Here is a 26,860-nt window from a genome sequence, read left to right on the forward strand (position 1 = left end):
ACGTGTCAAATTTATCAATGGTGTAAAACATTTGACTGCAGTGAATTTACACCCTTGATTTGGATTGCTCACAGATGCCTTATTGTAGCTAACATGGCTTACTTATTTATCCTAAAAAATTAATAATTATCTTCTTGCTTTTACATTGATTTGTCCAATTTTCCAGGAGGTAAATACAATTAACCACAAATAATAAAAAATGCCTCAAAGTTGACTGATGAGAAGTTGTTTAAAGACACTCAGTTCAATTAGGCTAAAAGCATTCTTTCTTTGTGGCAACAGCACTTTCCAAATAAAACCTGAACTGCAACAGGAGGAAAGTGAAAACTCAACCAAAAGTTGAGAATGGATTTTCCATAATTTCCTCTATTGATTGTGACTGAACATTATACATATCCAACACGAATTATTTGTTAAATTCTTAAGAAATAAATCTATTTTCTCAAAGGCTCTTTTACTCAAAAGAACTTTAAAATGTGAGTCTGAGATACTGAAGTGGCTGTATGCAAATATGTGTAAAATCTGTGCTTGGGTTCCTAAAATTTTCATCCCAGCCACACCAACTGAACAATTCCTTTGAATTGAGTTGGGTTGGAATTAGGCCCAATAAACTTCTGTACTTTCAAAAATCATAATAGATAATAGAATTGACTTGCACCGAAGTTTATTACACAGCCACTGGACACAAATGCACTCAATATAATCAAGTTGCTACTTTTCATATTTTAATTATAGGAAAAGCATTGTGAAAGTCAGACTTCCATTAAAAACAGGCAGTTTAACAAGACCTAATAAAAATTTTTTATCAATAGGAATATTCAGAATTAACTTTCTGTGTACAAATTAGATTTCTAATAGCAGGTTCATTTCTCTGGTGATCTAATTTAGGTTTTGGTATCAAACAATGTCTCAAACACATAAAAAACCTCCTATGGTAAATTTTCATCCCTAATGTTTTCCAGCTGCTCTCTAATAACTATTCCTAATTGTACTTGTTAAAAAGTGGATTTATGAATCTCAATTAGACTGGTTTTACTTATGCTACAGCAATTTTCAGTACCAACCAAGACTATTTCAAGATAGAAAAAAGTTTTATGTGGATGAAAGAATAATTATGAAAATAAAAAAGAAAATGCCTTTTATACAATTTAATTCTCAGTAATTCTATTTCAATAATCCAAAACAGAAAATACAGCATGTAATAACCATTCTGGGAACTTTGTTCATTCCACGAGTTACAAGGTACTTTTATTACCAGGATATTCACTTTGCTTTTGTGCCCTACTGTGAGCATAAAGATTTACATCATTCTCTGTGAATCTATTTTAATTTTCTTTGCAAACTTAATATCCTGATTCAGCAAAGTATTGAGATGGAAGCTTACCCTGAGCACACACTGAAGACCCCAGTCAGTGGAAATGTTCCTGAAATTCGTGCAGGGCAGCTTCAGCAAACTCATCTTTCAGGTGACTCAATCTTCAGCAGGTACCCAGGTATGCTTTATTTAATTATTTTGCTGATAACCAATGTCCTCTATTGTGGAATAAAAGCTCCAGGACACCCCTGCCAAGCCCTGTGCCCCCCCTCATGACTGCCACTGACTCTAATCCCAGTTCTCACCCACTCTCAGTACAAACACCCCATGCAAAATTTTCTGTCATCTTTTCAAATGGATTCCTTAGGAGACCCTTCCCATCCCCTCAGCTCTGGGACTTCATAGAATCATATCAGAGAATCCTGGAATGGTCTGGGTGGGAAGGGACCTTAAATCCCATCCCATTCCACCCCTGTCATGGGCAGGGACACTTCCATTGTCCCAGGCTGCTCCAAGCCCTGTCCAACCTGGCCTGGGACACTTCCAGGGATCCAGGGGCAGTCACAGCTTCTTTGGGCCACCTGTTAGTAAATGTGACTCTGTGCCTGCCATGCCATGTTTATGGTAAAGCAAAACTTCCACAGTTTGATAGGACAAAAAAATTATAAATGACATAAACAGTTTTAGACAAAAAAAAAAAAATACCCCATCTATGGGCAGAAACTACTGCTACAAACACGGTTTTTTGTTACAATCTCCTCCAACTTTCCCAGATGGCCAGGTAGTGGCTATTCCTTGGGAGTCACCATATGTTCTAAAATTAGTGACTCACATCTCTGACAAACATTCAGACCTCTGAAAAATGCCCAGGAAATCAGAGCTGGAGACCAAGACCCTCCTGCATCAGAGGGAAAAGGAGGTTCTTCCATGGCAAATTCTGAAATCCAAAGTCATTATCCCTAATGGAATAACCCGACCATTCTCCTGGAACACCACTGTCAGCCAAGACAAGGGACTGGGCTGGTTGATTCCTGCACGTTTCCATTCCCTGTGAGGCTGAATATAGATACAAGAATGTTATTTTTACAACTTTACAACACTGTCTGTGGTTGCAGCCAAACACTTTGGCTTCAACATTTGACTTTAGATACGTGTTAAGAAATGCACAATAAATTCTCATCCAAAAGAAAGAGAAATACAGGAGCACATGCAAGGCAAGCTCTGGGCACAGAACAGTTAACACAGGCCTGCTGCCCACTCCACGTTTTCCTTAAAAGCTGCTGTGAAAAAATCCAATTTCTCCCCAGAAATACCATGATTGAAAGCAGCAACTTGAAAACAGTAATATTTTTATGGGCTCCTGTGAAGAGGATTCTCCAGTGCTCAGTAGGGTGAATCCAACCTTCTCAAAAACACTGATCCCATTATTCAGTTTTGGTAATTAAAATGTTTTCTAAATGATTGTTCCCCAGCAGGAGGAAATTGATTAATTTTAATGCATTATTGTATTTTAGCATGGAACAATGTTGTCTTTTTATTCCTCTCCTCTTGTTCCCACCATTTGCAGATGAATTATTTAGATGTGAAGATTTGTCTACTGTGTTTGACGTGAAGCTTTAGGGAGCAAGTGGAGAAACCCAAGGAGTGCCTCATCATTTGCAAGTTCAATTTCTTTCCATCTGGATATTGATTAGCACAGCACATATCACGAGGAAGTGGCTTGACTAAGGGAACATGAATGTGACTTTAACAGAACTTACATATTTAGAAATGCATTTAGGAGTTCCATTATATGCTGCTTTTTAAAACAAGTTGTTCTATTTTGTGGGTATAGTTTGGATTTTGTTTTGGTTTCTAAATTAGGCAACCGAATCTTATTTAATTTAAATATATTTTAATGACACTGAGTAGCATTTACCAGCATAGTGCCTCTTTATTTAGGTCCAGATTCTGAGTGCTTTGAAATACACTCATTAACTTCAGCTGGTTTTCAGTGAGGCTGTTAATGACTTACAAGTGTTAGAAAAGCTGAAGCAACAGACACCTGGACAACTGACATCAAACACGGATTCATAACCAGATCCTGTCCCAGCTGAAGAAAAGAGATGTGTTTATCTCACAGTTCTATCACAGCAAGCAATATTTTAAATAATTAGAATTATTTTGTGTCTGTGTTCATCTTCTGTGGTATTTTCAATAGAATCAATGCTGCCACAGATGACCTAACACTAAATAGTTTCTTGAAACAGCGTTTCTCCTGCTCACAAAATTTTTATGAAAGCTTCTGCTTGATTAGAAATTAATAGGGAAATCCTATATGGTTTTATCAGAGAAGAAAAGTTTGTTTACATGTCCATTTCTATTTTCAAGCAGACTTCAGACAGCTGAGAAAACGATCAGATCTTCTGGAATTAAACCATGATCATCCAATTGCACAAAATACAGCAAAAAACTGGAACAGAACTACTTGGCTTTGGATTTAGCAGCAACTGGCAGCAGTCACCTCCATAAAATGAAGAGAAATGAGCAGAGCAGACTGATCTATAGCTAATGCAGGACTAATTTGCCTAGGGATGCCTACAGTGCTCCCAAGAACTTTGCACTGGTTCTTGGAGCACTCTACAAATACGTTAAGATTTTTAAAAATATCAGGAGCATTAGTATGCCCAGAAAATAGAAGGTATGCCTGGTATTAGAGGCAGCCTTTGACAAAGCCAAGAACAGGCTTCTCCTTTCCTGATCCTATAATGCATCACCTTTTCTGGCAGAAGATTTATCAAATAAACAACATTCACCATAACGTTTATTACTTAATATCAAATTTACTAAAGTGCTCAAGGGTCTCAAGCAGAATGAAGTCCTCTATATTTTATGTAAAGACACCCAAAGAAACTGTGTCCTTAAATACTCACTGTCCTACATATCTCTGAAAAGTCTCATCTTTAAAGAACACAAGGCTTCAGGCAGTTGAATCTCTCAGCTGCCAGCACTTCCCACCATCATGGACTTGGTTTGAAACTCAGTTTAAGAGAGGCTTTAAACTTTAAAAGTGTTGTCCTTCACACAGCAAATTTATAAGGTGTGTTAAACACACCAGTGAGCAACACAGGATATATTGTTGGCTTACAATGTATAGATTGAAGTCCTGTGTGCAACTGAAAATATTACAGCAGGAAGGGGAGTGGCACGAAGACCACTTTATCCTATTTCCAAACACCTCAGTTTCTCATGCCTTGGAATAATTCACTTTAGCTAGACAAGAAGAAGTTTTTGTTCCTTATTAATTCCTACATGATGAATGACAAGTTACTATGCTAATGTAAGAAAATACTCCTATCAAAGTATTTTTTCCTAGTATGACAGGCAACATGCAACACCAGACTTCTTTGAATTCCTATACAGATGTCCAAGATTTTAGCTGGGAAGAGTCCAAGTGGCAGCTGGGGGTGGAGTGTGAAGCACAAACGCTCCAGCACTGCTCTCTCCTGGCTGGGTCAGATGGCCTGAACAGGGACCACATCTGCTCAAACATCTTTCTCCCTGTGGCTGGGCCATTTAGCTGAAGTGACACAAGTTTTTAAGGCTGCATTCCTCACACTGCTCACCAGGATGATTCAGGAGAGCAGATGTGCTCACCCTCACACACAACAAGTCAAGCTCCCTTCTTACAGAGCTATTTTTATGCACACTGATTTGCACCTTTTCTTCTCCAGAGCTCTAGTGCAGGACTGGAGACTTCACAGCACTTTTTATTTTTGCCATCCAATGGAATAAATAAGTGGCATGCAAGTACCATGGAATATGGGAAGAAGATACTCTTAAATTCAAAAAGGTAACTTTTCTGTAAACAGAGTCAAAGCTCTCAGGAACATGGGGGGATTCTTGGGGTGCCCTGTGCAGGGCCAGGAGTCAGACTTGAATTATCCTTGTGGATCCCTTCTACTTCAGGGTATTCTGTGATTCCATGGTTCCCAAATGGGTTCACTGAAATAAATCCAGCATTAATCCAGGCATGGTGCTGCCTGTTATAAATGGAAAAACCAAGCAATGGGCAAACTGAGCCCATGTTCCATCAGCAGGAGGAAAAGCAGCATGGCCACAGCAGTCCTTCCCTCTCTGGTGCTGCTCTGAGCACAGTTCAGCAGCACAGAACAATCAGAGCCTGACATTTCCATATCCCTTTGGCTAAATCCACCAGGTTATGTCACCAACATTTCCATCCCAGCAGCACTTCTGCAAGCTCAGGGTATTCCCCTTCAGCAGTCTGCTCACTGCTGGGCTGTGTGTGAACACCAGAGCCTATTTCATTTACAGCACCTGTGCAAACATGTTACTCTTACAAAAGTCAACAGAACTACGAGTTTATATTCAGCTTCCAGTGCACATTATTTTAAGTAGATCTCCTGCCTTTCAATGCCTGCATGCAAAAGAAAACCCCAAACTTAGCTCTGTACTACAAGGGGAACACAGACTCTAAAATTCTCCTCTGCTTAATGCTCTACCAAGCTGTCCCTCAAATGGGAAACTTAATCCTTAAGAAAGCCTAAAAGAAGGCTGGGAGGGTAAGGCAAAAGACCTGCAGGACAATAGGTGAGAAGGGGAAAAACCCAATTGCCAAAAATGGGGAGGATGCTTGGATTATCTAGAAACCATCAGTGTTAGATGCTGGACACTACTCAGTGCAGCAGCCTCCTGCTAATTATTTCTCTCTCTTTCTGTGAATCAAAAGGCATTTGGACACCATACACAGATCTGGTTCCTCACTTCACATTCTCAACTTAGTGATTTCTGAGTGAGCCTTTAATCTGCTGCTGAATTTTATTTAGTTGTCTTTGTCCCTTGTCGTTTATTTTCTCAATTGTGCTTCTTTTTCTCACTTTTTTCTATATATAAGTGACTTTCTATGTCCTTCCTTCCCACACACCTCTGCCTGCCAAGCTATTTCCCATTGCCTTTCTGTTTAACATTGTTTGCCCCTTATTCAGAGTTCCCACATTTTTTTGCATCTTACAGATCAGAGCAAGAGGAACAAGCTCAGTTTCCAGGCTGGGCTCAGATCATCTACAAACAATCCCACGGAACATATTTTGAGAAATAAATTTCACTTACATCTTCATGAGCCAGAGTGGTAAAACATAAATCAAAATAGAGTAAGAGAAATAAAACTTCTGCAGATTCCTGTGGATTGGAATGGATGTAGCATCTGCCTCAACTGTTAAGAACACCTACTGCATTCACTCATTTGCTACCTTCTGACCACAAGCAGCAGATGGTATTTTGTCATTGCACAGACCTCAGTTCCCATAAATCACAATTTCTGCCCTGTAGAATTCATAACCCGGTGCTGGGTAACAAGTGGATGGGCCCTCTCCTGCAACAGGCACTGCAAATGGGTCTCCTTCCATGTGCAGCTCACAGATCTTTCTGTGTATTTGACGGCCAGTATTTAAAATAAATGAATATTTTGTAAATATAATTCACCACTCTTGTTGTTTTGGTGACATTCCCAGTAGCCCTCACAGCACAGACTCCATCTAATCAACCCTCAATTACTATTAACACATCCTATAGGCTACTGATGTCTTCCCTGTCCACATAATTTAAGACATTATAATGGCACTAAAGAATCCAACCCAAAAGGACTTCCTGAGGTAATTTACACCCACAAACACCAAAGAAAACTGATTTGTTGGAGTATTTAATTTTCAGGTATTTTGCAGTGTTCTGGCAAAGTTATTACCAGTAGTTCTGGTCAGTGATGCAGTTACTGTACTTTGCAGTGCAATGACACTTCCAGCTGAAAGATTACTTTGATTAGTCAGGGTTATGCACAAATATCAACTGGGAAAGCTCACAGAAAAACAGTAAAACCATGGCTCCTGCTTGCTACCTGCTCAGCTCTGTAATTCTGTACCACTGCAGCTATCAAAACCCATCATGTCTAAACTGAAGCACAGAGTTACAAATGATAATTTTCAAATTTGTTCATTCATTCATTCATTTACCATAAGGTTTTTAATCTTTCTTTACAAGTAAAATGAAAACTAGGCATTATTGTGAAAGGATGGGATCCATCTCACCAAGCTGAAATACAAAAGTTGGATGCCTGACCCAGTCAGGACCAGCAGACTGCCAAGGACTGCCTTGAGCTCCATGGGGGAAATGGGCAGGTGTCATATCCAGAAGGTAACTCATCCTAAAGGTGACATCCTCTGCCAAAACCAGCCTCCAAAAGCCCGACCCTGTGCATGCAAACACAGGCATAGAACTCCTCTCTCCTTGAGTTTCAGGGCATGAGTGGTCACGTGGTGTTTGGAGAAAATATTGCATAATAACACCAAGAATTGCATTTTCTGATGCTTCAATTGTATCTATAAAATAACTGAGTGATCCTGTTTGGTTGCTAAAATGCCTACATGGAATATGCAGGGAAAAGGAAATTAGAAGAGGAGAAGATGTGAAGAACATTGCTACATCAGACATCTTCCTCATTTTGAGGAATGGTAGATGTTATGACTTTAATGGTTTTGATTTGCCATATCCATTTTAACTCCCAGAAGTTCATACAGGTTCAAATTCATCAGCCAGCACTTCTTTAAAATTGTATTTACAGCTTGTGCATTTAAATGAAGGCAAACAAAAGTAAAATTTATGCTATAATAAAGTATCATTGTTTTAATTCTTTAATAGAATTAAGCTAGCTGTGGCAAGTAGATAAAACCCCTTTGAATAGTGAAACATTGCTGCAGTTTTTCTTGTCAGGACTCCTGCTTCTAAGAATATTTATGATTTTCTTGTTCCTCGAGAACCATAAATGACACAGCAGGTCAACGAGTTTCAATCTCAGGCTGGATATTTCTACCCAGAACTAGAGGATAATTCAGTCTCCATCCCCAGGTAACCCCAGCCTCTCTCTTTGCACTGCTAGCAAAGGGCTTAATACTGGACTTCCTTCTGAGAAACAAATTCCATACCTTGTGCTCACCCCACGACTTGGCCAGGGCTGTGGAATGCAAATGAAAGCAGCATTTCCTGGTGCACTGAGAGCAGGAATCAGCCCCAGCACGCAGGGGCAGGGGCACAGCTCTGGAGTCACTGCCTGTCAGCAGGTACCACACTGTGATGCACAGCTCATGTGACACACTGAGTGTCAGAAAAGTCACCTCCCAGTGTCCTGTGCTGTGCCAACAGCGTGTTGGCTGCTAAATGACTTTACATTCTTCTTTATTTTTCTGCAGAGCTTATTTTAGAAAGGTTGTATATCAATCTGGAAAGTGCTGTGAACACGATGTTATCATAATGGTACCATATGCCAGTTGACTACTTACAAATCATCCATGCTTCCCTCACTTGGTAGATTTTAAAAGCATGATAAAGAACTTGATTCTCCTCGTGCTTACACTGGATTTATATCAGTGCACCTCCATGTTTTATACTGGTAAAAAGATATTTGTACCAAAACTTCTACAAAGCTTTAAAGGCTCTTAAAACAGCAATGTCCAAACAACAGCTTTTACTATTCAAGTAATTGTCTCAAAACCAGATGTGAGTGTTAAAGACTCAAGCTCATAAAAAAGTAGGATATGCTCCCAAGGCACCTCATCCATCCCTACAGTCTATAGAAATAGGTTATAGCCTTTAACTAAAGAGCTTTAAAGCTCTTAATTTACCTTCCTGGTTTGGCCCCTTTAGGAGGCCACTGTGAATTCCAATACTCCACCTGATCATTTCTCTATAGTTTTTTTCCTACTATCTGTGTTCCAGAAAAATCAGATTTTCATGTGTTCACAACATTCCATAAACCTTGCAAAAAATTATGTTCTGTAAGACTTGTGATAAAGAGGGAGGTTAGCAAAAGTCTAGATCTTAACAAGGAGTCCAAGATAAAAAGCTAAGTGAAACTTCAGCTGCATATCTGAGCTTAGGAGAACCTGAACCTATTTCTGCTCATATTTACCAGTCAAATATCAAAAGACTAAAAACCAAAACAAACTAAGCAAAAAAAAAAAAAAACCCAAACCAAACCCTCCCCAAAAAATCGACAAGAAAAGCCCAACACAAAGTTGTTCACAAATTCTTCACTTTGGTAACCTTTCAGCTGTCATATTCTGGTAAATTTTATGGTGTCTTTTGACCCTTCAAAATATTTTTCAGAATGACTATTACCCTTTTAAAATGTTTTTGGTAAAAAAAAAAAAAAGTAGAAAATTAACTATGTGAAGTTAGTGCGCAGAACTATTTTCACTCGGCTCCTCTCTCTTACTCCTCCCCCAGGCAGAGCACATGTTGAGCAGTGAATCTCATTTCAGCCTCGTGCCTATTCATTCATTCATTAGCCTTTGTTCTCAGGCTGGTACCAGGAGAAATTCTCAGTGCTGGTTCTTAGTGCATAGGGAAAAGTGAGTCGTGCAGTCGTGCTCTTGTTTGCAATGTGGTGTGAGTTGGGTGAGCTCCTCATTCCTGCTGCATCTCTGTGAGAGGGCTAAGTGGTGACCTTCATCTTGTACCTCTCTGCCAAGCTCAGAAAGAAGCTTTCATACAAATTTCAGTAGTTTCTCTTTAGAGAAGCAGCCAGACTAGAGAAACTGCCTGGAGAGCTGAGCTCTACTCGTCAGGCACAAGTGTTTGTAAACACACTCATCCTGGAGAATTCTGCACTTGTTTTTGGTCATCTTGACTGAACGTCTCAGATTCTCTGGGCTGCAGCCCACTCTGACAGCTACTGAGTCAGATCTTCACAGCAGTGTGGGATATTGTGTCTTCATCAATTTGGTACTCTATCTGTAATTCATAAGGTAAGGGTCATGTTGTACAAACTCTTAAACAAATTCCTCCTCTCTACCTGCACACATCGATTGCACATCACTCACAGGATCCACAGAGAAGTATCATATGGCTGAATTCTTCTCACAGTCTCAAAGTGATTCTGGGATTTGTCTCCTCTGAGACTGGCTCTTTTAATTTTCTACAAGCTTTTTCATCTCTCACCCCTTAACACACAGGACTTTGTCACTGAGGTTTCGATCAGTTTTGTGCAAAGGAATGTAGGGGTGGCTCTGGCAGCATGGTCAGTCTGCAGGGCACAGAACAATGAGGGGAATTTTTTCTATCTTGTCCATTAACATCTGAACAAGCCTTTCTGGGGTTGCTAATTTATTCACAATGGCAATTGTAACTATTTCTTTGATACAGGGTTTTACATATTAGCCTTTTTTTGAAATGTGTGAGGTAGTCAGGGCAGAACGCTGTAGCTTAACAGGGATCCCAAGTGCTGCTTGAGACACATAAGGAAAACCAAGATATCTGCATTGGGCACCAGATGCAATGTGTGTCTCCCAGGACAGCAGAATTCTGGTGGAGCAGCAACTGGAGACCAGGCAGGATAGCCTGGGGAATGTAAGGAGATTGTGAGACCTCAATCCTACAGGCATGTACAACGTGGTCTTAGATTGACACCATCCCTAAAAACACTCCCAGGGACACTGGCTTTGAATGGGCAAGACTCTGCCTCTTGCAGCCTCCCAGGTTCCTTTGTATGGATAGGCAAGGCAGAGAGGGGCAATGGAAGTGCCTCCCGTGTCTCCCAGCACCCCTCTGAAAGATGCAACCACAAGAGACATATTTGGATAAGATGAAAATACAACAATAAATGTGTAAATAGGGAATTCAGACCCAAAGGGAACCAAAAGGTGATGGTTTGGGGGAGCCCACCACACTCTCTGCACCTGGGAGTGCACAAAGGCAAATTTTCTTATTGCAAGCATACATGCTGCAATAAGAAAAAGGTAAAAACCAGTGCAGGCACCACATTCCACACTCCCCAGTGCCTGCAGCCCCCATGTTTCGAGAAGAAGACTTATGGCTTTTATATAAAGTAACTGTGAACTCTGTGAAATCTCCATTTAAATTCCCGACCCAGAGATTTGCACAGCAGTGCTGCAAAAAGTAGTAATTACATAGAAGCTTTTTAATATGCAATGGTATGCAGCACTTCCCTTTTTAAGCTGAACAACCAAAGTAGTATCATAAATATTATATTTAAATAGTAACCCAAACCACATGGTTTTGAAAACAATAACCAAGCACATGCTTTGCAGGAACACAGAATTAGAAATGATTTCACATACAAGGATAAAAGCTTTGCAAGAATTGTGATCACGCTAGAGAGAAATAGTTTATGCAGGCTGTACTCGAAGGTATTTTCACAGTTCCAATATAATTAACTGTTTTCAGTGATTTATAGTTTTGCTGTATGCATTTGCTTAAATATTAATTCTGCTGCCTGGTGTTTAAAGCACGATGGATTGTTCAAAGTGAAAATGGCTGAGTGCCCCATTCACAGTAAATATGGGACTTCTTAACAGGGACTGTCGGCTTCTGTTTGATTCTTTGGAAAATTAATTTATATTTAATTTTAAAAAGCAAGAGATCAAATTAGGCCTTTCTCATAAGTAAAAAGCTGGAGCAATGTAATGCCAATCAGCCAACTTGGTTTTTTTAACCAAAATTACAAAATTTTATGAAGTAGGTGAGTGGGAGCGAGTGGAAACAAAGACAATTCTGAGACCCTGTTTTGAACAACAGATCATGGCCACATGACCATTTTCAATGTTTCATATGTTGAAACATTTTCACCATAAAACTTTTGCAATTCTGTAACAAATTTACTCAGGTATCAACAAAAAGCAGCAATAAAACTGAACTCAAGAGTTTGAACACGGAAGAAGGCTCCAGAGGTTGTTACTGACAAATAAGAACTTGTGCACTTGCCTTGAAACTGATTTTGCACACATATATCACACATGTTTATTATCATTTATTAACTTCTTCAAAGATAATTTCAGGTGTCCCACACCAACTTTAAGAGACTCCAGAGCAGGGCCATGAACATCAACTTGTTCATAAGCAAGAACAGATCCATGCCCTGTAAAAGATGAGTTAAAACCCAGCCCTGTGATGAGGCTGTTCAGTCGGTTTGGTCACCTTTATTTAGCAGCACTATAACCAAGGCAATACACATGAAAGGATCCATGCAGCAGGCACTACCCTGAGAAGGAAAATTTGTGGGATTTAGTAACAAAGTAGACATGGCAGGAAGGTTCAAACAGCAAGAGGGGACAGCAGAGCTCTGGATGGACTCTAGGAGATGTCTAAGCATGGAAAGGATTCTGACTGAGACTTGGATATCCCAGGATAAATCTTCTCAGAATTCCTTAGCCCAATAATGTGAAATTGAGACATAATGTCCAGTCACCTGAGATTTCTATTACCAAAATACAGGACTGAGCATGACAGGGGGAGGGATCTCCCCCATCTGACAGGTCTGGAAGGCAGACAGGCTGCTCCGTTCTAGCTCGTTTATGTGTTACATACTCCTGTTCTAAGGGAGTAATAAAGACATGAACTGTAGGATTCCTTTTAGTTAACTCCGGACTTTCTTCCTGCTGGGGGGGAGACCGGCTAAGCCCAGCGTGCAATGATTACAGAGATTTAAATAACAAGGAGCCATGGCTGCCTTGGTTTCTCAACTATTGATGCTCTGCCCACCTCTCCGGATCAATCAGGAGCGCCGTGCTGGCAGTGAGTGACCGGCACCACATAAACACAGCCACCAGAACCGAGCGCTGTCCCTGCGGACCTCAGCTGAGCGCCGCATTTGGGAGCTCATGTCCTGACACTCCCAAACTTCTCTCTTCATTAGGAACCATCTGGCAGCGTGGCCAGAGTCCTGCCTAGGCAAAAGAAGGCAATGTTTGGCAGCAGCGAGTAGCACCAGTGAGAGTGAGATTCCACCCCCTTCCCAGGCTCCAGAAAGGCAGGTGTCGCTTAGGCAGGTGTCGCTTACACACTGCATCCTACAACTTCTCCTTACCCCAAACACCTTCTCCCACCAGGAGCCCCGGCAGGTACAGACAAGGGAAGCCACTACAACCCGAGCAGCGAGGCTCCAGCCCGAGTCCACTCGCCCGCGCCGCGCACAGCCCGAGGACGGGGACACGCGGGGACACGAGAGGACCAAATCCGTCTCCTGCAGCCAAAAGAAAGTTCGTGCTGATACTACACCCCAGTAAACCACGCGGGGGGAAGGAAGCGGCTTCTGAGAGAAGCGCTGATAGGGGAGAGTCCTAATAAAGCCGTAAGATCTCACCCACGCGCACATCTCCTAGCTCAGCACTTCCAAAAGCACCAACGAGAACGCGAAGATTGAGGGAAGGGACTGGAGAGACACTGCCTCCCCCCGGCTCGTCCTGGCTGCCTGGGCAGTTCCAGGAGGAGCAGGGCACAGGTTTCGTCCCTCGCAGCCGAGGGTGCAGAGGATGCTCCTTGCCCCGCAGCGGCGCCAGGAACACACGGGGCGTGGGGGGCAGCAGCTGAGGGCACGGGGCTGCGGTGCCGTGTCCCTGGCAGCGCCCAGCGCTTGTCCCGACTCGCACCTACCTCGGCGGGACCCGGGGCCGGCTCCGCGGGGCTGCGGTGACAGACGGAGGCGGGAGGCGGCGAGCGGAGCCCGGGCAGCCTCGGCCGAGCCGGGGCCGCTCGCTCGGGAGCACCGCGCCGGTGCCGCTGCCCAGGACGGGCGGGCGATGCTGCTGCGGGGGACTCCGGGCGCCTCTTTGGCTCTGTTCGGAAAGTTACCGCGGCCACACGACCCACCTTAAACCCGCCTCCCCGCAGGACCCGGGGGAGGGGGAAGGAAGAGGAGGGCGGGAGGAGACGGGGGTGGGGGCTCGGAGCCGTTCTTTTCCCGGCGCAGAACCAAGTCACAGCAGCATCTCTCGGGCAGTCGCTCCGGGATGCAGGGCTGGGCGCACCAGCGCATCCCCGGCTCTCGCAGGCGCTGGGCTGAGGCCGCGCTCCTCTCCCCTCCCCCTGGATTCTCGCTTTGACGTGCGGTACCAGCTTCAGGGCGCAGAAACTTTCCCGTTTCCTGCGGCGCTGACGCTGATTTTTGGCTTATTCGTTTGGTGATGGCTGGTTTGGCATCTCGTTATTTGTTTAACCGTTTGTTGTTTCGGGGAAGGGGGATCTAGTCCTGATGCCTTGGGCTTTGTGTATTTGTTTTGGGGTTTTTTCCTCTGCCCGATTCAATTAAAATACATTCAATAGCCTAGAAGGACAAAGAATCAGACTGCCACCCTGGTATCCCGAGGTTGCCGCCCGAGCATGTGGGAATGAGGAAGCAAACTATAGGCGAGGCAGAAACACTTGGTGGCTCAGCAGAGGCAGGAGATGGGGGGAAAGCACGGCTCCTTCCTCCTGCGGCTGAAACACCGCGATCTCCCGAGCACAGACCTCTCAGACTCCGCGGATGAGCTTAGAGGGAGATCATGCAAACTTCTGGAGCCATTTCTAGGTGCCAGGTTTGCAAGTAGAGGCACGCACGCAGCTGGAGGAGCGGGCACACACGGGCAGGCACACGCAGCTCGCAGTGCCTAAAGCAGCCCCTGCACGGGGAGACGCTGGCTCGGGCTGATACCAAGCGAGGTCCAGGGGATGCTAATGGGGAAAAGCGCCGTGGAAAATTTACCTCTTCTCTAGCATCCTCTACCGTCCAGAGCATCTGCCCTTGCACTGTCACATCGACTGCATCGCTGCTGCTTTCGGGTGGCTCAGTGCCACTGCATGCTCAGGGAGGCATCAGCCAGGGAACGAATCGCACCCCACGGTTGTCATTTTCTTCCTGAAAGATGTACCAGAAGTTACAAATGCATAATGATTCAAATCATTAGACCAAAACGCTTATGACAGGTGATTTGAACAGCTGCACCAACTTAGCTCTTAGCCAGCAATCTTACGCTTGCACAAGATGAAATGCTCTACTTGTGTTATGTACTATTACTGATTATATTCTAATTAGAATAACAACCTTGGCTGTGATCCTGCTTTTTAAACATCTCAGTATGTAAGAAACACAAGACCAAGTCCCTTTTTGATAACAGAACCAAATGATTAATAGAACTTTTTTTGTCACCCTAGCCACATGATGAATCCCCACATTGTACAGTATTTTATGTCCATGTGAAGCTGCCAAAATCCTTTGTCCTGCACTGTGTGTTTCTTGGTCACAAGCCAGTGCATGACTGCAGGTGATGGCAGTGTTTCAAAAAGGACATCATTTGGGCCAGGATTGATACACTGGCACTGTAAGGGACTCCCTGAAACCTCCCAGCCTCCCCAAAAACTCCTCCAGTCCAGCACTGCCTTCATGCCCCCATGTTCCCAGCCTTGCCTTGCCTTGCCTTGCTGTGCTGGTTTGCAGCATTCCCGACACCTTGCACCAGCCCCTGAGGCAGCAGCACAGGGCAGTGGAGAATCCCTGGCTGCTGGAGCAGCTGCTGAGAGATTCCTCCTTCCCCTCCTCTTTTCCAGGCCCAGCTCTGCTCTCTCCCTGGCTCCACAAGCTATTTTTCTTCATTACCCATGGCTAAGGCAACCTAAGCAGGTTCTGCAGCTGTATTGGTGCCTGAGGTGAATTCCTCACTATTTTTCTCCACGTTTTTAAAATTATTTTTTACCAAAATCCTAATGATGAATATCAATAATAAATTAGAAATTGTGTTTATTTATTAAATTATTTTCAATATTTAATATAATTCAATAGATCAAATTTGAACTTGATTTATTGAATAAATAAAGATAATTAGGTTTTGTTGTTTGTCTAAGAATATTAAAAGCCACCAGTTGCTCTATACTGATGGCATTGTTTAAAACTCAGTTTTGTCACCAGTTTCCATTTGGGGAACTATTTAGCATTCCTGATTTTCCTTTTTAAATGGTAAGAAATGCACAGAGACTAAACCAGACTGCTTAAAATGAATTAGGCAAGCTGGCTGCAACAATTTTTCTTTTCTTTGTCTTTGAGTATTCTCTGTAAAACTTTCCAAAGAAGTGGCCTGTCAAACTATGAGTGCTCTGGACACCAATGAAACCCAAGATATTACATTCTGCTGTATGACTTTTGACAGATACTTGAGGCAAAGCATTCAGCCCCACTCTTCTTGCTCATATAAAATCCCATCCAGCTCAGTAATTTCCCATGGAAAGTTCTGGCATTCTCTGCACTATGGTTGTCTGCTTGCAGAGGTGTAGATGTCAGAAAATGCCAATGAATGTGGCTGTAGATGTTCCTCCATTTGAGGGTGACTACTGGAATACTCATTTCTTCTTGGTGTCTATTTAAATGCAACCCCCTTGTAAAAGACATTCAGCACAAGCAGCACTAGATTGCAGCACACTGGTTCTAGTTGAGTGCTTCTGTTTTTAAAATATGTAGTTTACAAAAAAAGATATAAAAAGACAGTTTGGCTTCTTTCTTATTATTGTTGACTCAATGAGTCTAGACTAGAGTTATAACTCTGTAAACTCCAGCTGAATCTTCAAGCTTAGCCAGATTCTTTCATAAATCAGAATGAATTGTTGAAATTCTGAAGGACAAAATAATTCTCTGTTATGAGTGCACAGCTTCAGTTTGGTGAAATGATATCTGGTTATCCCCAGGAAACTTGAGCACCAACATGAAAATGAAAAAAGAATTAAAAAAAAAAGGAAAAAAGAAAAAAAAAGAAAAAAAAGCAGGAGTGTATTACAAGAGTGACTCTGCACAGAAAACTGCTTAATAATTCTGCTGATAAAGTGTGAGCCAGAGGAGAATTCATTTCCCTCTCCCAGAGCTCAGCTGGGGTGACAGGAGTTTAAAGAAGAGCAGCTCTTTCATAAAGGTGAGCAGGTATGTCCTTCACCCAGACAACAGGAGTTTGAAAACACTGAAGTCACTGTGAGCTTTGCTGTTGACTTTTGGGGAGGCAGAATTTTACCCTTTGAAAAGATCTGCTGAATAAAAACAGTCACTCGTACACGTTTTCTCTTCAAAGTCCATTCACCTTTCAAGAGCATTTTGCTGCTTTCATTTGTTTGCTTCTACATGTCCAATTCAAAACTAGCTCCTCTCCACTTTTTCATTTTCCATATGTTCTTTTTGCTTACAGGGGAAATTGGGCCTTAGAAAACAACAGCAAACTGAATCCTGCTAGTGTTTGTAAAAGCACAAGTTATCAACACTGGAAAATGATTATACTGTTAATATTAAAGCCTGAGAAATTAAATATGCATCATTTGTGTCTGAATGAACAATTACTATTGAAAATAATGCTTGAAAAAGAAAAACAAAGCTTTTCAGACATAACATGAATTTTAACTTGGGGTTTTTGGTTTTTTTTTAGAAAACCAATCAGGGTTTTAGTTTATGCATCATTCTGTTCCCCACAATAATACTCTGTCTGTGCAATCAGTGATGATAAATGGTACATAATTGTAAACTTGATATTGGTTTTCAATATTGAATTCATCATCCTGTCCTCTTAAAACATATTAAATACTTTAAAGAATTTATGTATTTGTTTGATTTAGCTGTGATTTTTTTTTCCAATATGTAAAATTTATTAGTTTTCTAGTTTTTGAGGAACTAAGAGTAGACAACATCATTAATAACACTGAATAATAGTGTTGGCCTCATTTATGCCTGATTCCCTTCTACCAATACAAAGTGTCCAAATCAAATACAAACATATTAGTTGTAGGCAGTGTAGAAAATACAGTCTGAACTAGAGCCAGCCCTGCACAGGTTTTGTTTGACTTTCCCAATCCATCCCTGATCTCTCCAAATAAGGATAGCAAGAATCACATTAATTTATCTCTTCCCACATGATGGACCCATTACAAATATAAAAATTCACTCAAATTGTCCCAGTGCTCTTAAAGAAGAAGTAATGAAAATATGATCAGAAAATATTAATACTACATTACAGTAGCAAAATATACAGGAATTATTCATTCTAATTCAATTCAGACACTAAGCATTTAGGGCCTGGTTCAATCATGTCAATTGTTTTTTTCATTAACCCAGCTTTTAAGTCTCCTCCCCAATGATAATAAAAAGGACACTTGGAATGAGTTAAGAACTGGCCATTGACCAAGTGGTTTGTGTAAATCCTGACCCTAGCAGGTCAAATTCTGCTCTTAATCCTGTGTGTATGACCATCATTCTTAGTGTCTGCTATTTCTCTTAGTCATGATTTCTGTACTGCTCCAGGGCATGACATTATTTTCTGCTTAGTATGATGTAAATTTAAAAATAAGCAAAGGATTTGGTAAGGCTGAAGCAAATAATTATGCAATGATGCAAATGAAGTCATAGCCTTCATTCAGCTGAACTGTAGCTGGTTATTTCAGGGAGGAATTTGATCTACTAACAAAAACAACAGAGAAATTCACGTGTACACAGCTATGACTTCTTATAATGTAAAGGAAACTGGATAAGAGACCAGCCTCCCACAAAAGGGATGAGTGGAACTCTGTTGTAGGATGGCTGTGACAGCTTTGTTGCATGAACACATCAGATCCTTGGATGGATCAGAATGGCCTGGGCATGTAAGAGAGCTCCATGGAATCCACAGCTGGCTCTGGGAGCTCCAGGGTGGAATTCTGTAGGAAACAGGATCCCAAGTACACCCTGGTATCCAGAATGACAATCTGCCTTAATTTGGTGCTCATGACTCTGGTTAAGTATTGGGGAATAATATCAAAATGGATTGACAATCACTCTGCAACACCTAAATTCTTATTAATGTTAATGAGAGTGATGTGTATGAACTGAGAAGCCAAGAGGCTCCTCACAATGAAAAAATAGGAAAATCAGCATTTATAATGCATAATTAACAGCAATGTCATATAGGTCAGACTGCAAGTGTTGGCTTTTTAGTGCAAATTCCTATGTGGATAACTGCAAGATGAGATGTTTTTCTTTTATCCAGAAAATTCACACTGCAACTGAAGCAAGAAACCAATTGCTTCCAAGCACATCTTCACCTTCTGGTTCTGAGAGCAAAAGGACAATTTACCTGTCATGTTCCTGTGTGTCTACAGGACATCCCTCCAGTACTGCCTGAGGTGGAATGAAGGCTGTGGGAGAAACCTGACTAATTCCCAGCTTTCCAACACCAAACAGGCATTTACAGGTTGAACATTATCAGTTGTATTTGTGATTGAGTCAATTATTTGAATATTCCTCATCTCCTGGGTACAATTGTATCTCTTTGAATTTCTCTTTCACCTCCACCTAAACTCAAAGGCTGGAACAGCCATGAGCAAGGACAGATCAAAAAAAGGGCACAGACCCAGGAGCTAAAGATTCTCTCCATCTGCCTGTACCAATGCAGTGAGGTTTCCCAAAGTTCTGCTCCTTCAAAAAGAAACTCGAACCTTAGGAAATTCCCATTTGGAGAAAGCTGACCAAACTTCCAAGTGAGAGAAAACCAGAAACAGAGTTAAAATGCAGACTGAAGCAGACCAAAGTTGGTGGTTAGTATTCTGAAAGAAGTCCATAGGACATATTCATTCCCATCTTATTTACAAATACTTCTAAGTATGCTGGGGCAAATTTATGATCAAGCTTAGTTGTTTTCTTCAAACAGCTGTCTCCAGATACACAGAATATTAAGGAGAGAACTTAAATGTGCAGGAAATGTAGTGTTACAGCAATTGGCATTATTTGGACACATTGTGGAACGATGCTGCTCAGCTACGCTCTTATCAAAAGAAATTCTGAGTTCACTGCTCTTGAACGCAGTGAGGAATGGGTTTGATTACAGAAAGAAGAGAGAAACTGAAAGAAGCTGTGAATTTATCTTTAGGATCGATTTCTGCAGGAATTTTTACCCTGAAGTTTCAGGAACTAGTGGAATGCCAGCACTGAATATAAAAATTCTCTGGACTGAGCCCCTTCTCTGCAAAAGCCAGAGTCCTCATTCCCTGTCCAACACTCTGCCACTGTGTATCTCAGTGCTGTGGTCTTCTGCCTTCAGCTACAATGGGCTCAGCATGAGACTTTTGGAAAGAAAATAATTTGAATTTTTATCTGCTCTAGAAATTTTGTTACTGCTTTTATTCATCACTGCAGAGATAAGCAGCCTGCAGAGCCAGCCCACCTTCACAACAGTGAGATCTGAAGATGCACCTTAGGCTGATTGTAATGATCCTTGGACTGGACCACACATTATTTTATGCCTCATATTCCTCCCTGCAAAAGTGGAAACAGCATTACACTGCTGCATAGTATTGACTTCTGCCCAGAAAAATGTTTGTCTTGCACATGCTACAGATATTAAAATTAAAATGGATATTTTGAAATTTTGGAATTTCAAGGAATTACGTTCATGGACGTTTACACATAAAAAAGAAACCAAGCAAATCCTAGCAGAAATTCCCAACAGTTCATTTCTGTTTTCAAAGAAAATCTAAGAAAATTTAGCTGCATGTATTTCTTTTCATTTTCATCCAGCTCCATAGTCATTCACAGAATTCTAAGTCAGGATCTAGCAGGAGTTGTACTCAAAATGACAGCCTGCCGTGATGCATTTATTTCTCTGGTTTGCCACTTTACAAGGGAAAAAAAACCACATTTCCAAGATATTTTTGGTAACATATGACTAAGTAGCAAAATTAAAACTAGGAAATTAATAACTACATGGCATTTCAATCCCATCAACTCTAATCAACATAAATCCATTCTAATTAAAACCTGCAAATCCTGAGGATACCAAAGAGATAGCCCTCTGTCATAGGGAAATGGCAGCAACAGGTACATTCCATACAAATAGAGAGGATGCAATCTCTGAAAGAGGCAAAGATGAAGCTGTACTAGAACTTATATTTTTAGAATACCACTAGACCCTAATAATCTCAAACTGGTGAAATAAAAAGACTCATAAATTTTGCCCTTTAAAACTTTAAAAAGCACTTTTATAATCTAAATGAAGGAGTGTACAGCTTTCAGGTTGAAAAGGGTCACTAAGTTTATCACAATCTTTCCTATACTTTTAGAATATGATTAGCCTCTGGTAATCCCTAATTGGCAAAAATAAACATAAATTTTGTCCTTTAAAATGTAAAAAGCACTTTCACAAGCCAAACAGAGGATCTGAAGGAAGTGTACAACTTCACAGCCTGCAAAAGGTTACCAACTTTATCACAGTCATCAAACCAGAAATAGGACAGAGATGCAAAGTGTGTTCTGATCTGAATGATGAATAACACATACCAGTTTAAAGAGAATAATAGAAATTATATAATTGCACTAGGGCCTTTGTTTCAAAGTCAAAATATCTCAGCTCTTGAGTCTGTCTTTAGGACTTGATCAAAGGCCCATAAACATTAACAAGATTCTTCACACTGACTCCCTTGGGTCTTGCACGTGTCCTTTACACAGCAGCTTCGTGCATCTTAAATCACTTCAGAAAGTTCCTCATCTCCCCTGCAATCCATTCAATCTTGCAGCTACAATTGGCATCAGCTTTTAAATACATACCTATACAAGCCAAATCTACCTGATTCTGGTAACTTTGCATATTCCACCAAGATCAATAGTTCCCCTCTCCTCCTCCTGCACTGTCAGGGCAGAAAGGGATCCAAAGTGAGCTTGGGTGTGTGTGACTTGTGCACATCCAGGGCTAGTACTGACACTCTGGGGTTTAAGGGGAGAACCCATCTTCACCCAGCTCTAAATCAGCTCTTTTAAAGAAGGCCTCTTTTGACTATTGGTGGTTTTTATCCCTAGCCAGCAGAGATTAAACAAATGCATGTGTTTGGCAGGCAGTGGCTGTCACCCTGCCAATTAGCTCAGCAGGAAGCAAACAACCTGCTGACCTTCCTGGGCCAGTGTCTCTCCAAGGCAAGCAGAAGGGGCTGTGCTCAGTAGCTCAGACTGTTGTTATCATCATATTCCATCACAAACTTACCCTACCATTCCCTGGATTCACAAAAACAGTCCAGAGCCACAGGAGTGTAGAGCTAGAGGGAACCAAAGCCATCATTATGTTTGGTGGTTTCCAAATTTTATTTGTGAAATCATAACGAGGGTTGTCTTTATTCTGTTTGCAGCAGCCACTGACACTGAGGGGGTCTGGGGGTGTGTGCAGGAGTCCTGAGCTCTGACAAGGTTGCCAGAGCAGAAAGCTTGGGAATCACTGATTTTACTACTGTGGAAAGGAGCAAGTTCCACCTGACAGCTCTTAACGTGTTTATCACACATGTTCTTACAAATTGCCACACAGTCTCTTTATGCAAACTTTATGCAGAATTTAATGCACTGATGTTGCTCAAGAATATTTAATGTTAGCTGTAGTTTCCTTTTCAAAATTGCAAGTTATGGTTTGGTTGGTTTTTTTTCTTGCAATGACATAAAAATAGAATATCACATATATAAAGGCTTAGCATTATATTTAGAGAAGCAAGAATACAAAATCTATCATTTTTATCCATCCTAGCCTGTTGTCATGTCCAGTGGTGATAGCTTAGTAAAAAATCTACTCCTTCTGTGTTTCCAGTGGGAAGCAACAGCTGTAGTGGCCTTTGCTTTAATATAGCAAGGTCTGGAATCAGGATCCAGAGCTGCAAGAGGATGGATAATGAGGAGGGCAGATTGGGTAAGGTTCCTCAGCTCTGAGCACACACCCTCTTCAGGTGTAACTTTCATCTAAGTCTCCCCTGCATGTCATTCCATTGGAACAAATCAACAGGAGAAGCTGAAAAATAGGCTGAGATAAAAATGTATTGGGACACAGAAAGATGCTTTAATAGATAAAAAGCTACAGTCTCTTTTAGAAAGGATTTTTCCACTTTGTATTCCTATTGTCTGAAATCAGGCCTGAATAGAAGAAGATGACTTGATAAAATATAGGCAAAAAAATCATATAAGGAAATAATGGAAACGCTGTTATGGATTTTTGTGAGTATAAATAGTTTCGGAAATGAAACTGTCAAGCCCAGCATCTGAAATGCTGTAGAAATAAAGTCACTTTAATGGTCAGCCTGCTGCAACCACATAAACATTCCCTAGTTCCTTTCACAGCCCAGCATCTTGTAATTTTTTTTTTTTTTAATCTGACATATGGGGAGACATTAGTTGGAGACTGAAGGAGACAGAATCTAAAAGAGAAGCAGAAATGGATCAAGAGAAGATAAGGGACAGAAGTCATCAACAGGAGATATTAAATTCCAAAAATGAAACTTGAAGGGATGGGACATTCTAGAAGGAAAAAAAAAAAAAAAAAAAAAAAAAGAAAGGGTGGTGAGATAAGCTGGAAAATAACATAGTGAACTCAATTTTAAGCAAAAATATTGGACAGAAATAATCTGAGACCACCCCTTCTCTTCTTCCATGCTTCTGAAGGTATGGGCTGCCATAAGAGCATTCCTGACTGTGAATCCAGAACAGTTCTGTCCCACAGCTGGGGCTGCTCTTTGGCACCAGCAGAAAACCCTTCCCTTACCTGCAGCTGTGCCAGCTCATCCAACGTGGGGGGACACCTGCTCACACTGGGGCTGTGCACTCCCTCCACACACTGCATTCTGCAACCTGCAACTGGGGAGAGAATAGAGAAATACCTAAAATAAGCATCAAGGTAAAAAAATCAGGCAGTCTCTCTCTAAGTTGAATGAGCATTTTGGTATTTGATTGGCATTCTAATGTTCTTCACATACCTAGAAAGTCCCGTATCTTGTCAGCTGCCACAAACTACTAGTTCAAGGTTTAATTTCTTCCTCTGGAAATATTTTTTGTATCTTGTTTTCTTTAAATTTTATTACCAATTAGACTATTTCCTCATTATAATGGCAGCTCTGTCTCTTTCAGAAAACTATAAAACATATAAAACCTGCGTAATATCTTCATAAAGCAGAATTACATCTCCTATTTACATTCAAGGGTGATGAACCAAGAGAATGGATCTGTGGCTCAAGCCCTGGCTGAGCCACTGAGTTGCCATGTGACCCCAGGCAAAGAATATGATCTTCTTTAATTGAAGCAGTTAAAAATTTGGCTAAGAAGCAAGACCTCTCTGAAAAGCATCAGCCTTTGACCTCAGCTTGCATGAGTAAATGCACCTCCAAAGTCTCAGGCTGAATGATGCAAGTTTTTTTTTTTTCAGTCATCTATCCCTAGAAACTATGTGGTTGCTCACATCACTTTGTATTTTCAGCATAACAAGGAACAATATAATTTAGTGAGGTGGGAATACGCAGCACTTTGGTGTTTCTATCAAGTGTTTGGGACCCCGAGGACAGTTCTTGACCACCTGACTTACTTCAATTACACCTCGTGGGTGAAAAGCAGTGGAGAGGAAGGAGCCTTGCATGCAGATCCTGCTGCCAGGGAAGCAAGTGAAGAATAAAGGTGTAATTAGCTGGCAGAAACTCAACCTAAGTAGAAAATAAACATCAGTTACTATTTTTTGTTCCCACAGTTGATGATGAGACCCTTCCCACCACCAGGACACACAGGGGGATAACTGGAATCCCTGAGGCCAGGATGAACAAAGCCATTGGATGTCTCAGCTCTCAGCAAGGGACAAAGACCTGAGTTTCTTTGACTCCACACTAAACTCAGCAGTCAGTATCACAACAAATCAGTTGTTACCTCATTTGCAAAAGCAGCAGGCACATGATGAACACACTCACCTTGCCTCTCTCTAATGAACCACTTTAACCATATCAAGAAGGAATTTTGCATAATGACTGCGATATGAAGTCGTAAGGACCCATGCAGCATTTGTGATGGAAGCCTTGAGGACAATGACAAAGGCACCCATTAAGGAGATGTTCAGCAGCTGAGTGCCCCAGTAGAGTTGGGCAAACACTGAAATCCATTTCCCTTGGATATTCATTTGAATTTTTAAATGTGTTTCTTTGACTGTTCACATCTCTTTTGTGCTCACTTTCCATGAATAGCAAATGAGCTTTAATAAGGGGAATAATCACGAAAAACACATTTTAAGCTTGAACATTTGCCAAATGAAAATCTCCAATTGCACAATAAGTGGTTAGCAGTACATATGTCATTTTATGACTATAACATGCAATTAAAAACTTTCGCTGTTGGTCAGTTATCACACAGGGACATCAAGGAAAAGCAAATAATATCACTACATGCAGAGCTGGGCAGCACAGGTTAAAGTATTATTATGTACAATTAGGTATTCCTGAAATACTTGGTGGCTGAGACTTAGTTCTTGACAACAATTACGAAAAAAGAATGTATCTTGAAATATTGTATTCTTTCCTCTGTAATTTTTTTAAGAGTAACCTGTTATTTACACAGCCCTGCCAGGCAATATGATTTGCCAGAGGATAGAGCAGTTATGGGCATAAAATCTTTGCTCAAGGGCTTTTAGTAAGAAGAATTTAAGACACCTAAGATGCACAGCTGCAGCCTAGAAATGCAGTGTGATACATTTTCCTTTAGTTTCCTTTTATACATCATTGAGCTCTCAAGGAAAACCTCTTATATCTCATTTGTAGAGCAAATCACAACTGCAGAATTCCCCATGAGTCAACCCCATTTAATTTCTGATGATAGGAGCCTAAGAAGGAATTAATCAGCTTCACCTAGAAACTTCTTGTTATTTTGAAAGCAGGGAGGTAAAAAGTCACCCTTGCTATTCTGTTTTCTATTTACTGGGGTATATAAATAAATAAACCTTAGTTCATGATATTGTGCAGCACTGACCCCAGACTTGAGTGAGATGTACCACAGGGAGCACTCCCAATTTGGAAGTGGGTGGAAAATCTGACCTGCTGGGTCTTTCCATCTCTGACCACCATTATCCTCTGAACCCTGCAGGAGCTGCTCTGGAGGCAGAGACAACCCCGAGCATCATTCCAGTGCAAGGCCTCCCACCATATCAAATGCATTTTGATGACAAAAAGATTGATATGGTGCTCTTCTCCTTTGATCCAAATTGTTTTCATCATTTCTAGCATAACAAATACAAGCATATTTTATGAAAGCAGAAATTCAGGACTATACCAAGTTATTATCAGCCACAAACAACCTAAAGCTCCCTGATCAGATAAAAAGAAACATTCTAATTATCTCAGCATAAAGGCTTCTTTTCTCCCTTTAAATAATATTTAGGATCTCCATCAGTAAATACAGTGGGAAACCCTGGGATAAACTAAGCAAAGGTACAGAAAATAAGTGCAACAAAATAGCACACAGCTTTGTATTCCTGTGCTGTAAACTTTTGAACTGCATCCATGGAAGAAAACGGTGGAGGAAATAAGATCAAATGCATGCTGTAGTAAATATCAGGTATTGTGATAAATTGCTTTTATGCTTCCAATAATTGTAAACATCGTGTAGTTTCATATTCCTGACATGCTTGAAGAGATCTGCAAGCCTTTTTTTTTTTTATTATTATTATTTTATTATAGAGCAGCATCGCTTTCTAGTTTATTTTGTGGAGAAAATTGTCTCTTTATGCCATAAACAACTCCAAGCAGTTTGTTCAGGGAAGCTGAAAGGTGGAATTTTAGCCCATTAGACACGGGCAGGGAAGAGAAAGTTCCGATTTCAACCCAAACTCGATTACAGAGCGTCCCCCAGCGGGAGTGTCCAGCACTGCAAACCCAGAGGACCAAGGTGGGTTTGAACGAACTGAAATCCACGGAGAATATTCGGAAAGACCAAAAAGGCACGAATATAAAATCATT

At 41.2% G+C, this 26,860-nt stretch overlaps 1 protein-coding gene across 8 annotated transcripts in view; it reads right to left on the reverse strand.

The window, feature by feature from the left end:
* Positions 1-13,919, reverse strand: part of MEGF11 (multiple EGF like domains 11) — a 253,575-nt gene extending 239,656 nt beyond the window's left edge. For 2 of the 8 annotated variants that reach the window (XM_088172699.1, XM_088172697.1), the window contains exon 1: positions 13,754-13,909. The gene's annotated coding sequence lies outside the window, so the exon portion shown is untranslated. Of the gene's footprint in view, positions 1-13,753 lie in introns of all 8 variants that reach the window. The other 6 variants (XR_015806596.1, XM_088172695.1, XM_088172696.1 and 3 more) reach the window with 6 other exon arrangements.
* Positions 13,920-26,860: the final 12,941 nt, after the last annotated feature.

Source organism: Sturnus vulgaris, chromosome 13, assembly GCF_052056855.1.
Source record: "Sturnus vulgaris isolate bStuVul1 chromosome 13, bStuVul1.hap1, whole genome shotgun sequence".
In the NCBI taxonomy this organism is placed as follows: Eukaryota; Metazoa; Chordata; class Aves; order Passeriformes; family Sturnidae; genus Sturnus; species Sturnus vulgaris.